We start from the raw sequence: 17192 nt of genomic DNA on the forward strand, positions 1-17192 counted from the left end.
AGAATAATGTCTAATTTGAATAATTTCTGATAAAGAGATTGTTTTGAAGTCTAAATATGTGATCTTAATGTTTAAAGTATCAAAATAAGTAATTAACTTTCAATATTCTATTTGGTATTCAAAAAATACCACTTGTCATTCAACATATGAATCTTCATGTTATTTATCTTGCTTTATTGCTTTAAATATCTGGGAGTTTTATATTTGAGACCATGATCTGATGATGAATCATTTTGTTTTGAATATTTTTAATCAAAGAATTAAATTTCTTGCTGCACCCACAAAATCACAACAATATAGTTATCTAAACAAGAACTGAATAATGACTATACCAGTTGGCATACCAAAGTGCATGGGAGAAATGTCACAAGTGTCCACCCAAAGATGAATTGCTACAAGCAATCAGTCACTGTTGAGAGACAAAAGATCAGTTTTCACCAGGGACTAGCTTGCTGATAGGTTATCCAATCCCAAGTGGTGGGCCTTAAACATATACATGTAAGGGCAATGTCAAATGGTCTCAGCAAGTGTGTGTGTGTGTGTGTGTGTGTGTGTGTGTGTGTGTGTGTGTGTGTTTAATAATACAAGAAGAGGCCATGAGTTTGAAAGGAAGTAGGGGAGAGGAAAGGAGTTAGGTGGTGGGGAGGGACAGATAAAATGATGTAAATATACTAATCATCTGTGAAATTCTTCAAAAAAAGTAAACCATAAAAATTTGCCTTTACTGAGGCCCAATGCAAAATCTCTCCCATGTATCTAACTCTTCAATTCATTGACAAAATGATACACATGGGTTTTTACTAATGGCACTTCACTCAAATAATATTAAGGTCATTTTGCACAGAAAAACCCCAACTGATATATCAGAAGGAAGAAACATGTTTGATGCAAGAAAAGTAAGGCAATTTGAAGACTATTAAAAATGGAGTAAACACCATTCTAAACATTATTTTGAGCACAACAGAGACACACCATTACTGGGAGATCTAAAGATGCAATTCAGAGAATTTGGAGAATATAAGTGAGATTCTTACTTAGCTATTGTAACCTGCTCATAGTAAATATAATCTGAAAAGTCCTCTCAATTGTTTCTATTCACCCACATACTGCCAAGCTAAATTTTATCTTCTCCAAAGGCAATTCTGACCCTCTAATAGATGAAATTCTTCTGTCGCTAATGCTATTTCTATGACTTTTTACAAATATACAATTGCTTTCCCCACATGCTGCTGTACTCTGATGTTTACATGCTGTATTATATGATGTTTACCATATTAAACTGGGAACTCCTCGAGGATATCACCATATTAAACTGGGAACAACGTGAGAGTAGAAACTGTGAATCTAGAACCAAGTACATTCTCTTACTCAGAATAATGTTTTATAAATTAGTTTATTGATGGGGGCATTGACGGAGGCATGAATGGATGATAAATAATATTAAGTTGAATGTTTGACACTAAAAAGTACATACTGTGCTAAACCATATCATATCAGCATTCAATGTTCCCTCAAGGCAGTATGTACTTTCCCTTTCACTTCAGTAGCATTAAAAAATAAAGATTCTGGGCAATGCTTCCTTTAAAAGGCTCTTTTTTTCTCCTTAAATAAATTCAATAGTAAAGAGTGGTTCTAAATGGTGTTAGCAAGGCTCTCTTTCTTCTCCAAGGAGACAGGTTTGTGTTATATAGTCAAGGTTGGCCTTGAACTAGAGATTCTTACTTCTTGGCTATTTACCTGTCAAGTGTGTGCTACCATTAAGTATTTCATCATAAAATAATTATATGAGGCATGTTGAAGTATTTTAAAGCGGTTTATCCTACTTAAAATAAATCTATGCACGGAGATGAGAACCAACCAGGAATTCTAATGGTCAGGCAAAAACCCTTCAAAATCATTAAAGAAAATTTAAACTTATATATGTGTTAAGCAATCTGACAGCAAGTGAAAATCTGTATTAATGCTTTGTTTATGATATCAACCTGACAAAAATGTTTTTAAAGAGTTTACAACCAAAGTGGGAAAGAATAAACACATCCAAAATATTGTTGTTAACGTAGTATATGGAAATTATAGAGGGTTAAATGACATTATTATTCAAGTGACAGGAAATTGAGTATTTATAAAATCCATGTAGGGTAAAATTGCTGTAAAATCCATGTAGGGTTAATTTGCAGAATTATTTGTAATATATCTTTACTATTTTATCAAATTATAACAGTTTGTGTGTATGGTATTTGGGCTAGAGTAGTTATTCCTGGTCAAAACAAATTTTCAGTTCTTTACTCTAAGTGGTGTATCAGTTAGTTACAAAATTAATTACAACCTAATTCTTCCCTTCAAACGACACTTTTATATAGATTAGACAATGCATTATTTGCTGTGGTTGGTGAATTTAGAGTTATAAAAAAATCTGTTATAGAATTTGTGGGATTATTTCCAACTGAAAAAATCAAACACAATCACAAGCACTACAAAACAAAACAAGATTCCCTGAGGATTAGACTGGGCTCTTGTCACTCAGCACCAGCTCGGTCTTCTTATTTCCTGTATGCTGATTTCAAGTTCCTCCACTTTCCCAACAGTCCTCCTTCATAGAGTCTCTGCACAAACACAGATGCCAAAATGTGTAGGTGTCTTGTTTCCTGAACTTTTTCTTATTTTATGTGAGCCTGATGCATCATTTTATGAAGAACAGTCACCCACCCAGCCTACAGGTTCTGAGGTCTGCTTGTCAGCCTTCTCAGTTTCCTCAAAGACTGTAACTCTAACCAAGCAAGTGAAAGATCTGTATGACAAGAACTTCAAGTCTCCAAAGAAAGAAACTGAAGAAGACCTCAGAAGATGGAAAGATCTCCCATATTCATGAAGGTAGAATTAAATTAATTAATTTTTAATTCAAAATAGCCATCTTACCAAAAGCAATCTACAGATTCAATGTAATCCATCAGAATTTTAACTCAATTCTTCACAGACAGAGAGAATAATTTTCAAATTCATCTGGAATAATAATAATAATAATAATAATAATAATAATAATAATAATAATAATAAAAAACAGGGTAGTGAAAACAATTCTCAACAATAAAATAAAAATAAAATAAAAAATAAACTTCTGGGGGAATCACCATTCCTGACTTCAAGCTGTATTATAGAGCAATTGTGATAAAAAAACAAAAAAAACAAAAAACCAAAAAACTTCATGGTATTGATACAAAAACAGACAGGTAGATCAATGGAATAGAATTGAAGGCTGGGAAATAAACACATATGGTCAACTTGATCTTTGACAAAGAAGTCAAAACCATACAGTGGAAAAAAGGCAGCAATTTTAACAAATGGTGCTGGTCTAACTGGCAGACTACATGTATAAGAATGCAAATAGATCCATTTTTATCTCCTTGTACAAAGCTCAAGTCCAAGTTGACCAAGGATCTCCACATAAACCCTGATATGCTAAATCTAGTAAAAGAGAAAGCTGTAAAGAGCCGTACACACATTAGCACAGGGGAAATTTTCTTGAGCAGAACAACAGTGACTCTGGCTCTAAGATCAACAATTGACAAACAGGACCTTATGAAACTGAGCAGCTTCTGTAAGGCAAATGACTCTTGTCAAAAAAAAAAAAAAAATGGCAACCAACAGATTAGGAAAAGCTCTTTACCAACCCTACATCTGATAAAGGCCTAATATCCAAAATATACAAGAACTCAAGAACTTAGACTCCAAAAAACCAAATAATCCAATTTTTTAAAATGAGGTTCAGAGCTAAACAAAAAATTTTCAACTGAGGAATCTCGAATGGCCAAGAAGCATCTGAAGAACTGTTCAACTTCCTTAGTCATCAGGGAAATGCAAATCCCTGAGATTTCACCTTATACCAGTCAGAATCGAATCGCTAAGATCAAAAAATTCAAGGGACAGCAGATGCTGATGAGAATATAGAGAAAGAGGAATATTCTTCCATTGCTGGTATTATTAAACGGTACAACTACTTTGGAATCTGGTGGTTCCTCAGAAAATTGGAAATAGCTCTACCTGAAGACCCAGCTGTACCCACTCCTGGGCATATACTCAAAAGATGCTCCAACATAGAACAAAGACACATGCTCCACTATGTTAATAGCAGCCTTATTTATAATAGCCATAGCTGGAAACAACCCAGATGTCCCTCAACAGAAGAATAGATACAGAAAATGTGGTACATTTACATAATGGAATAGTACTCAGCTATTAAAAATGATAACTTTATGAACTTTGTAGGCAAATGAATGGAATTAGAAAATATCCTGAGTGAGGTAACCCAGACCCAAAAGGACATACATAGTATGTACTCACTGATAAATGGATATTAGCCCAAAAGCTCAGAATTCTCGCAATACAACTCAAAGACCATATGTGGACAAGAATGCATTTACCCATACTCCCATTCACTAGGAAAGGGGAACTCCTATCTTTTTTCTAACTTCAAGTTTCCCCTCTATCTTATTGTCAGTTTACTTATTTTATAGTTAATGTATCTATTTGAAAAATTAGTGTTTACCCTTCTACCTAATTTACCATCTATTTATTCCTGAAGTACATGTAAATGTGAACTTTGAAACCTTAAGTGAGGGAAAGAAAACCTGCCTCACTATCTCATTAATTAAATTGTTCTTTCTGTTATTATATCATCATATAATGATAAACTGCAGAAAGTTTACTACAAATTTTTCTTGAAGTCCATTATCACTCTTACTGTGAACACCAATGCTGATCTGCTTACCCAATTTTCTTCTTTCTTCTCCAGTGACTTCTCTGTCCATCTTGTAGACCATTCTTTCTCTGTTCATCTTCTTTGTATTCCGCAGATAGTGTGTATTTCTCATTCTGATAACTCTTTAATGAACCCATTCATTTAAATGGCCTAATGAACCAACTGATACTACAAATAGGTAAGTGGTCACACTCTGACATCCATTGACCATTTGTACTTCTAATTCTGAGCTCTTTTGGAAAGTTTAACACATATGTGGCATTGCCAGCCCTGTCATAACAGAAAAAAGGGCCTGTACATCCTTGTTACACTAAGACATAAAATAAATAATAAATATCACTGAAATAATTTGTAAATTTTCCCTGAATCTCCCTAGTAATGTTAAGCCTGGATGATTTTTATGAACATTAAATAATGCAATCAAAATTAAAGCCATGTCTCTAAATGAGATGAGAACAAGATACATATGTGAATATATCTAAGATAGACCTTTAGATGACCATTCAGTGTTCTTATTTGAATCTTGAATTTTAACATAGTGGCAGTTCCCAGATCCACATTCTAGCCAACTCTTTTACCACAGATACGAGCTTCTATTTATTAATTTTGATAATGTCTTCTGGAACTTAGGATGGCTTGTGCTTGGGATATAGTATACTCCTAATGGATCATGTATCATCATTTTCAAAATGGATTGACTCTAAAACGAGAAATAGAAGATGAAGTTCACTTAACTAGTGCTGCTGACTGTTCAGTCTAATAACTTTGAAAAACCAACTGATCACATGAATTTCCCAGGACCTTCAGAAGAAATAAAGGTCTGAGGAAACTGAGTGAGCAAAGTAGGATGAAGTGGAGGAAATTCTGTCCCTTGATTTTAAGACTTATTTTACAGATCTCGAACATCCTTCTATTTCTAAGCTAGAATTTTAAATAATAGCAATGATAATGATTGCACTATCTTCTGTTTATTATTCACATTTACTACATTTCAGCTTTGGTTTAGTTTATCTCCAACTACATGATGAACTCTGGAATGAAGGAGTAAACTTTCTTATTAATACTACTTAATAAAAAGAAAACTGAAATGCAGAGACTCAAACTAATGAAGTGCCACCTTTAATGCATGTTAGGCAGAGTTTTAGTCTACTCCAAGTCTAGTGACACAGAGCCCAAGTTTTCCCACTGTTTTGACCCTGTGTCCTGTGTCCTGTGTTCTTCACACGTCTTTACTTTGGTTTAAAGGCCTGATTCTCATGGACTCCTTTATGAGCTCTATTGATCATGTACATGTTTTGGAAAGCCACTCTCAGAGTCAAGGGTCAAGCAGTTCAAGGCCTGATAGAGTCAATGACTTCTATTCTCTTGCTACTGCAACCAGTGCTGAAAGCTTACATTTGCTTTAATGTCCTCTTGCAATCTCCTGAGTCCTCTGCTCTGTTGGCTGGAAGGCCATAAGCTCTCATGGAAAAGGGTTTTTGTTTATCTTATACATTATTTCCAGTCTTTTCAGCGGTGGGCAGCTCTGCTCTCGGGTGTAGGTTGGGAGTGTGATCTCACTCTCTTCTGGGACAATACAGGACAATGTTGGCGTCTTAAATGGTTGCTTCCTTGAAATTCTCCAGGGCATGTTTCCCAAGGTCTCTAGCTTTCTGAACTTTGGCTTTTCCTGATCTTTGACTCTGTGAGGCCTTGACCCATCTGAACCTTGACATCCTGATTTTACTTCCTGGAGATGCTCTGCTTGCCTATATGATTAACTCTTTCCTTACTAATCCATCACAGTTCTGACAGATTTTAAAACATCTCATTCATGTTTCCAAGTGTTTCACCATTAAACAAAAACAAAAAGTTAAAGTGCAATAGTTTCTTTAGTGTTTTGACAACACTTTATAATGAAAATTACAGTTAAATTTTTATAAAGTTAAACACAATGATTCAAGAATTACATGTTTAAAAACCATGAATTTATGCATATGTATCATATTCTATTATATATTATTCACTTTCAACATTGATCCTAAGGTAGAACAAACGATTTCTATTTTCCTTCAAGAACTCCCATAGACATTATTAATGTAAACTAAATGCATTGGTTCTTTATTTGTAAAAATTTCCCACAATAGTCTCTTTTGTCTAAATTAAATAAATTAATTAAAAGTCAATAAGAATGCACTTTACAAATGTGTTTTATAAAATATCACGTATTGACACGTGCTGATTTATAACTCCTCTTATGCATGTATAGTGATGTACACTTCATTCCCTGTGAAAGGCTGGATGGACTATGCAGATTGCATGTTCCAGACCAGCCTAGTCTTCACAGGAATACTCCTGAGCCAATAAATAAATAAATAAATAAATAAACTCACTACAAAATGACTTTCCCAAAGTCCTGGGTTGGATCTCTAGCTTAAAATAAGAACTATTTTTTGTTTGTTTGTTATTGATGTTTACTTTTCCTTCTGAGGCTATGTCAGCATACCCCAGACTGGCCTCAAGTTTATGATACGGAATTTGAAGACTGGCCTCGGCATCCTCTTCCTCCTCCTACCTCCAGGGGTTAGGCTTAGAACCACAGCGTACTATGCTCAGCTGAGGGGATTCAAACACTAAGGGATAGAAATATGTTGGCAAATTTTTTCTGAAAAAACTCCTGTAAGTTAACAGAAATTTGATGAGACATATTGAAGATAGATTTTATTAAAGAAAAAAAAAAACCCAGCAATTGACAACCACTTGTTTTCAATGAAATTTTTTTCTCTATTTTAAAGTAGTAAGACAGAAAAGTAGATGAATGTCTAATTACCTAAACATTTTGTTATAAAAGGAAATTTAATAACAACACTTTATTTTACTTTTTGTTTTTTACTATTCAATTTTTAATCACTGAGAAAATTAATATTTAGTATAGATATTAAAACATGTCACTTATTAAGAAAATTTCTTTGTTGTTGTACCATACATTTTGAAATATTTTCCAGTGTGGGTACAGTGTTATAAATTTGAAAAAAAAAAAAAAAGGTCAAGTGCTATAATCTTACATAGGAAGATAAAAGAAAAACAAAATCTATCTCGATCAAATGGAGTCTAGGTATGTGTTAGAAAGCTTCTCCATTTGTTCAGCAGATGTTCATATAAAATTTCTGTGCGTACATATTTCAACCACTCCTAGTTATCTGGAATTTACCCCATGTCAGCCAAGATAGAGAGGAAAGGTCTGAGCTAGTCTCATCAGAGTGCCAAATAGGCAAATTCAGATGAGACCGTGTAGCAGAAGGGTAGAGAAAGTACAGAAGGGGAGAACAGGATGAGTTATGACAAAGTGAAGGAGAAAAACAGCCAGATGGTGTGGGAGTTGGCAGAATTCATTTGTTTTAAGCACAATGTATAGTCTGAAATTTCATTGGCTTGGTTAGCTCCATATTGGCAGAGTAAGACTGACTAGGGTTTATGGAGAGTTTTCTCTCCTGTTGCTTCCAGGAACAATATGACATTAAATATCAATGATATTGTAAGCCTCAAACTCTAGGCTTTCTCTCTGTTTTATGAGCAGCATGATTCAGTGAAAGGATGCACATTCCTGGGAAGCTCAGATCTCACAAATAAAATAAAATGTCACAGGGAAGGAAAATAAAAGAGAACATTTGTTAAAATCGTTTATGTCTGTTTTTATAGGGGATTGTGGGTTTTGCTTCCTTTTGGATTCTAAATCATCTCTGACCCCATTTGCTTGGGAGCAGATAAGACATGGCCTGAGGTTATACACAACATCCTGCTTGAATAAAGTTTACAGGACTCACTTCTTCACAACTCTGTGTCTTAAATGCCTGATCTTAGTAGCACACTGTGCCTATGTCCTTTTCTAACACCTGAAAGACATTAGCATATTCTGAGCATATATTTCATCTGGAAATTTGATATGCTTAAAGAACAATCTGGGCATGGGAAACCCCTCTCCCCCACCCCCCCCCCCAAAAATGGACGGTGCAAGAGAGAAAATGGTAAAGAATTGAGCATTAAGTAATGTGGGATATATTCCGCTTTCCAAGAATTCTCACTCCACATAGGGGCTATGCTATTATTGCCCTGCTGAGATACTGGCATGTTGTCCTTTAGTTCACACACTCCTCAGCCTATTCCACTTACATCAGAGCATTTCCCTTCCTAAAGCCACCCAAAGGCTCTGACCTGGCTGGTCATGGAGAGGACAGATAATTAGGGGAGTTAAAAACTACAAGGTTTAGGCAAAATGTCAGGAGATAGATCATTAAAAAAAAAAAAAAAGAACAGTTGATATTAACATACACAGACCTGGAATGTAAATAAGCTTCCAAACCTTAATTTACCTTTCATTTAACCAATTCACTTTAATTCACTCTCAATGAGAGTCTGCTCCAACAGAATGTTTTTATGGCTTGGTCTAAGTTGCTATACTCTTTGATTTACTTTGCTGGAACACAGCAGAGGTAGCACTAAACTAAAGTTTGTAAATTTGTCCTTGGCATGCCTGAGCTTAAACTATGGCCCACTGTTATCTTGTTATCAGTGCTTGCACTAAGAGAATGGGAGGTAGCTACTCTATACCTTTGCTTCCTTTAAATGGGTATCATAAAGAAAGTCCTTCCTTCAGAAGAATGCAAATGTTGTAGTGAATAGACACTGAGTGGGGTGTTAAAGGACACTTAGAGCTCAGTAAGCACTAGGGAGTGTCCTCTCTCATGGTAGCTAACCTTCATCAATGTCATTGAATTTGAAATCTACTAGTAGATACACTCCCTGGCCTCTCTTTGAGATTGTTTCCAGAGATGATTAACCAAAGAAGAAAGACCCAATTTGAACGTAATGACATAATCTTATGGATTGGAGACCAAGGATGAATAAAAGAGGGGAAAGGGGAAAACCAAATGGGTTCCCTTCTATCTCCTGATCCAACCGAGATGTGAGCAATTAGCCTTCCATTGTGATGAATAGAAGCTGATTTCATGACCATGTCTTCCTGGGTATGGTAGACTGTAACAATCAATCTATGAGTCAAGAGTGAGCCTTTTTTTTCCTTTAATTTACTTCTTGCCAGATATTTGATTACAGCCCAGAGAAAGGTAACAAACACATCAGGTTTCCAAGAAGTTTCTCTGCTATTTACTTTCAGGGATATATCCTTCATGGTGGTTAGAAATGCCATCTGTGGGAATAAGACCATCTCTCTACAAAGCTATTTCAGAGAACAGTTGTTCTTCACAGATGAAACATCAGCCTACCTGAAGATGAATAGCAGGTCATTAAAAACCTCCGGTGAGTTTGCTTTGAGCCAGAGTACTTGGATAGACTTTTTGGTTTTGGTGTAGTAGGGTCAGGAGCTGGTAGCAGCAACCAATCAACCTGCTTGTGTTGACTGTCCTTTGTAAGTAAGATATTTTTCCTTGTTTGTGACTTCAGAACTAACTGCCAGTCATTTGGAAATCATGTTAAATGTTTGCAAATGGCATAAGGTCTCAAGGACGTTACTCCTGCTACCAGGTTAAAAACAGGTGACTATAAATTCTGTTGCTGGTGCCTTCCTGTACAGCCATGTCCACACACAGTTCTTTGAAAATGACACAACCTTAGTTCCTAGAACCTTTCAAACTCTCCAGTGGATCTGATGCCCTCTTCTCTAGGCACTGCACTTTATGCACATACTCAAACAGAGACACAAATACACAAATAAGTGCATAGTTAAAAACTAAATATCTTTTAAAGAGAAAGATGAAACTTTAATTCCTTATGTTTCTATAATAATTGACTCTACTATAGAAATATATGACATCTTTGCTATTTAATTCAGGTTATAAGAAAGTGCTGCTTCCTCTGCCATTGGATGTAAATTAGCCAGTTATTTCATACTCTCTAACCTCCGACTTGCTTAGCTTTCATGGGATTTTTACTTGATATTACGTTAATTTTTACTTGCTGTGTCTCATCTACTGACATATCAGCCCCCCATGAGGAAAGGAACATGTGAGTCATTCTCTGCTTACAATGGCTATCCAGTAGCTGAGAGAGTACCTAACACACTGGACATGATCGGTCAATATTTGCCGAATGACTAAATGATTTTGGAAAAAAAAAAAAAAAAAAAAAAAGCTCAATTCTGTGTAGCCAAGTTAAGGGAGTTGTTGTTTCCTTACTGACAAACCTGACTCAAGCACACATCTTTTAACTCCTGGTCCACTTTACATCATAGCCATTGACATTTTTTAAATGAGTTTACTACCTTGACTTGGTACATATGTGCATAGGAAAAATTCAAGTGTCTTTTACATTATAAATGTAGTCAGTATTATATGAAAGGTCAGCCTTCAACAGTATACAGCCATTTAACATATGTTCTTCATTGACTATTCCACAGAAGAGAGAAATAAAAATTGCATGGCTCTCTACTAAAAAGTTTTCCCAAGGAGACTTTAACATATAATAGTGTGACTTATCTACATTGGAAGAGAAGACAGTAGGACATGCCATTGGGGTAAGTGAATAAAAAGATGTTCTTATAGGCTGGCCTGAGATTTCTCTCTAAGATAGTAAGTTTGCTGTTGTCATCCTCCTCAATTTTTGTTGTCATTATCTTCTTCATCATGATTGTCATCATCACCAGCATCACCATCATCACCACCACAACCATCATCACCATCATCACCATCATCACCACCACAACCATCATCATTGTTGTTGTCATCATCATCATTACACTTAATGAAAACCTTTTTCAATACCATGATCTAAAGGTGTTTTCAACTCTAATCCTCACAATAAACCTCCAGTCTCATAATACAGACACAGAAACTAGGGCTCAGAGAAGGATTACATAGTTCAAAGGAAACAATCCTATTTCATTTCAGCTACTTGGACTCAAAGCCTTCTGCAGAAAATACTCATCTCTTTGAAGACATTCTATCTCTTCAAAACACTCCAGTTCTAGTATTGAAGATACTTAGAACTCTTAGAATAAAGTTTAGAGTAAAGCTTAGAAATCATCTTTCTAATCTCTAAAGAAGAAGTATATGATTAACCCTTTGGATACAGTCCTTTAGAGTTGTTTTGGGGTCAGCAAGGTGTCTATATGAGTAAAAAGGTTTGCTACCAGGCATGATGATCTTAGTTTGACCCACGAATCAATATTCATGGAGAAAGCTGACTTCTGTAGGATGTCTTCTGACCTCCTTCACACACAATGGTATGCATGAGCACACACACACACACACATATGAACACATGAACACAAACATACACATGAACACACACACATGAACACACACACACATGAACACACACACACATGAACACACACACATGAACACACACACACATGAACACACACACATGAACACACACACATGAACACACACACACATGAACATACACATATGAACACACACAATAAATAAAATGTAAATAAAAGTTTTTGTAAAGCTAAAAGTTTGAAAATCCTTTAGAACCAGAGCTGGACTGAATCCAACCTTTTTAATTTTCATTTTTCCTTTCTCTCTATTTTGGCCCCATTTTCTGTTGATTTGTAAGATTTGTACAATACGATTGATTATAAATACATTAAGTTATAACTGTGTACATCAGATTATATCTTGAATGTGTAAAATCTTTTAATTTTTATAAAATTATAATTCAAATCCTACCATCTTCTAGAAAGATTAACCAAGAAAGCTCAAGCTTGGCCAGAATTAGGAATTAAATTACAATAAAATGGCACCCTGCTCTGATAAATAGACTTTTTGTATAATGTGTCAAATGCTGCTGAAAGATCTCTTTATGTGCTGTCTGCACATCATGTGTATGCTATCCGTATGCACACACAAGCCTAGCAGCACTTCTATAAGGATTATGTATATCAGATTGCCAAATAAACTCACTTAAATCCTTAGGTAAAGTTAACATTACATGAAATTGTGGTGACATTCATAAGTTCAAGTTTACTTTCCAAAAATAATCAGCCAGCCGAGCATTAAAAAAACACCAGCCCCAACCAAAAGATTATATACCAGGTAAGGACGCTAAATGCAGTTCATACAAAGCCATTACAGTAAAAACTGTGAGGTTTACTACTGCTTTGGGAATACTTTACACATTTTCTTTTCCTCTATGAAAGAGACTTGTGTGGAGACTTCCTGTGTGAGGGGAAAATGTAGGCTACCTGAAGAAAAGCTTAAAATGCAATACAATTTCTATATGAGCCTGGTCAGATCATTTTAAAAGTCAAAGAAATGTGGTGGTGGGGATGGGAAGTAAGCCTTCTCATTGCTAAACTGGCTCTCCTCAATTTTCTTTCTAGGACTATAATCTGATTCAGTGCAGGAATATACAGTACAGTTAGCATTCGGCTTTAATTGCAACGAGGTGACAACATCCTGGGTAATGAGTTGTTTATGAGTTGTAGATGTGTTTACAATGAGTTGACAATGTGTTGGATAAAGTGTTCTTGTAAAGTTGTAGATCTATTTCCAGTGAGCAGTGGGGGTATGTTCATTAGTTGTCGATTTGTTTGTTTACATTGTTTTCGATTTGCAATCGCTACGAAACAAATTGCAGGCTGATGAAGGATGATTGTTTGTGCGCCTTAATGATTTACTGTAGTAGCTTGTCTGAAAAAGTACTTAACTCTGCCTCATCTGTCAGTTTCCACTGCAAAAGCCCCTAGTCACAATAGTTTTATTAGCATACCATGGGCCATTTGTGAGAACATTATGCATCTAAGAAATCTCAAGGCTTTGCTACTCAGCCCATTGTATTTGGGCCAGCAGACCTGAACTGAATTCTTTCTGCTTGCTACACATTTCTATCTTCTAAGTTATAACATGATTAATGGTTCTCATATTTCCTGATACAGAAAGAATTCCACAAGTCCTTTGTATTTTGCACCCACGTTTTCAGCATCTCTAAATGCAGTGTTTCATTTTATATATATATATTACTGATACATATGCATTCACATAATGATGCTTGTATGCTTATGCACTCACCTATTTATATTGCATTTATAAATCATGCTAAATAAAGCCATCTTGTAATAATATGACTGGCTAAAGATGTGAACAAGAATTCATGGACCATGTCTAAATATCCTCTGTTCTTCAAAGAATGGAGAATTAAATAGTTAAATTGTTAAAATTGTGAGAGAATGAGAGCAAAGGAGAAGACATAAGAGAGAAGACAAAACACTAAAATCAAGAACAATATGTGTTTTAATAACAATAAAACAATATAGATTTCAAATTTTCAAAGATTATGGTTTGAAATACACTATTGAACCCATGTAAATATATAAAATAGTAGATTATTTTAATACTCATTTTAAACATAGAGCAATTTACACCTATTAGTGTTAAAATGGTTTTGGGGGGTCTTCATAATGAAAAAAAGACAGAAATGGGACATATCTGGATAACCTAATTTAAACCTACTAGTGTACCATCAGTTGGTATTCAATGTGTTATTTGCCAGAAACAGAAATTCAATTTTGGTTCTCTTTTATCCATCGTGTAGACCTGGCGGTTGTTTTGTTTGTCTTTACCAATATGTTACTATTTGTATTTGAGATTTCTAACATATGGAACAGCAAGAAAACTTGATGAAATCCTACAAAATATGTATTTTCTTTCAGAAGATATCTGAGCAGGACATTCCATAAAGTATGCTTTTCAGGTTGCTCCTGTGTCTTAAATCAGCATTGCAAGAATGGTTTGCCCATGTCTAGGGAGAGATAGAACATTAAAAATACTTCAAAATATATATGCATATATACAGTGAACATGCATTTAAATCCTATATCCTTAAAGATTCTCAGTGGTAAACTAGGTTTTTTTTAAGACTTCATAAAAGCTTCAATTTATTTTAACAATGATGCCAAAGCAAATGAGGAAGAACCCACCCTTTCCTGTCTTGATACATCATCCACCACTGTGAGCTTGAAATCGGACAGTTGTTCAGTTTTCTAACACGCTGACCCTACACCAAATCTGTCATTGGGATCTCAGGAAAAGACACGTGAGAAGTGCTGCGGTGTTACTGCCAGAGGGGTCACGTTAGCATATTCATGTTGGAGGGAATTTCATCTCAGAGGCTTCTGTTCCTCTAACCAGATACTTTGCTAGTAAAAATGCATGAAACTTAAGCCAGCTTTTCACATGGCCATTTTTTATGGCAGACCATTTCAGCTGTGTAACAGTGGTAGACACCTATAAATGTATAATGTGATGGACTCAATTGGAATGCAGCCTGGATACATAGGAAGGTACTATTTGCCCTTTAGTGCAAATCCATTTTTATGTCAAAAGAAATCCACTGAAATTAATAGGGCATTATCCAAGCAGTAGGTAACAGTGTATATCCCATACAGAAAAGTTTAGCAGGAAGATACATTCTCTTCAAACAATGTAAAAAAAAAATTGCTGAGGAATGGTATGGTAAATTAATGACGAGAAATCATGAACTTTTAATATTGAGAAGGAAGCAAGTGGAGAGGCAACTAATGTCTTTATATATTATAGGAATAATATCTACTACAAAATTAAATACATTGTTTTGTAAATCAGATTTATTTTGGCACAAGGCAAGCTGTTTAAAAATATATGAGTAAATACACCTACATTATTTTTTATATTTTAGATATATCACGTAACTTACTTTGCCAATTCATTTATTTAAAGATGTTTTGGGGATCCTTCCATGTATAAAACAACAACAAACAACCATCCAACCAAACAGACAAAATGAGCAGAGAAGAAATAATAAACCCAAGAGATGTGTCCTTTACATTTACTGTGTTAAGATTCAAACACACCAGACTCCAAGTCTGTGATTTCTGTACTTTCTCTACTGCTCTGTGTTTTGATGTTGAATCAATGTTCATGGCGTATTGACCACTCACCTTCTCTTATTATCTTGTGCCTGTTGATTTTTTCAAAAGAATAATATGCTTCTATTCCTTTGCTCTAAAAACTATCTCTTTTATATCTAGTTTTACCATTGCATATATGTTCAGTTTTTCTTCTCTTAAACTCAAGAAGCTTTTTTTTTCTGTCCATGAAAAAAATAAAATACTCAGCTCTCTGTAGCTACTCAATACATAATAATTTTTCTACCTCACCATCAACACAAAGTACCAGTCTCTTCATTCTTTGTGTGCTTCTTAGAGTTCAATGAAAACCCATTAGGAAGTGTGGAAAACTGCAACTACCTTCACGTTTAATCAATAATTCTTGTTTCTTTGCTGTCACTACCCATAGTGGCTACTAGTCCGACAGAGATGGAATAACAGATTCTAGAATTGTTTGTTCAGGGAGAGCTGGCAAATGGGCCACAAACATTCATCAGCAATAAGTGCCCAAAAGTGGGAGAATCCAGAGACTGCAGCTAAATACTAAATCTAGGTTTTATTGCATTACCAAGAATCAGGATGTACCACTCACATTGGAGATCCAGAACAAAGAGGAAATCCAGAAAACAGACTACAGCAAACCAAGTTGGCTAAAGACCCTTTGACAGGATAAGTGGCCAGAGAATGACAAACTCCCTGAAACAAACTGATAAGATGCTCAGTGTGTCAGAGCTAGTGTAGAAAAGAAGGGGAGATGGTCAGAGGCGGGACCAGCAAAACCAGGTTTGAGGCTCTAGGACAATAGGTCATAAATAAGTTTAATAAGTTCTCACTTTAAATAAGTCATATGGGTGATGGGTGTGCTTTGATAGGAGGGTATGTTTCATTGTAGTTGTCAAAGATGAGTAAAGGTATTAAATGTATGGAATTCTTATAGCAAGAGTCCTATTGACTGAATTTTGGTCGTTCATTGAGTTTCAGAGCAGATGCAATGGAATAGGATATTTAATGTAAGCATACCAAAGCCTTATTGACTTCCTCAATTTTTTCTGACCAGTCTATCATCAGTTGTTTTACTATGGAGAGTATTGCTGTCTGAAGCCTGTAAAATACAAAATGTGTGCAACAAAATGTTGATTTTTAGTTAAATGATTGTACATTTGGTGAAATATAAGTAGGTACAGCCTGGCTTTCGAAAGGCAGCTATGTCACTGCATGTGAATGATTGTGGCCCAAGTACTGAACAATGGGACACTGTCTGGGCTCGCCATGGCCATGCAGTGCTCACACAGATATATTTGCTTCAAATCTCAGACTTCTGGAATGGGACTGGAAAAGATGTTACTGTGGCACTGCATAATCCATAGAGGATAACTGAAAGGAAGAATTGTCCTGTAGTTAAAAGATGGTGATGCCAAACCCCTCCCCAACATGTATTCAAGCAGGACCCAGAAGGCAGAGGAGACTCATTTACATCACGATACAGAAGGAGCTAAAGGTGGGTCATTTAGGAAGCTGGCGATTTTGTCTTTAATTTTTAGTCTTAAAGTAGTCTTAGGAATAGAC

The sequence above is a fragment of the Arvicanthis niloticus genome, chromosome 2 (genome assembly GCF_011762505.2).
Source record: "Arvicanthis niloticus isolate mArvNil1 chromosome 2, mArvNil1.pat.X, whole genome shotgun sequence".
Classification (NCBI taxonomy): Eukaryota; Metazoa; Chordata; class Mammalia; order Rodentia; family Muridae; genus Arvicanthis; species Arvicanthis niloticus.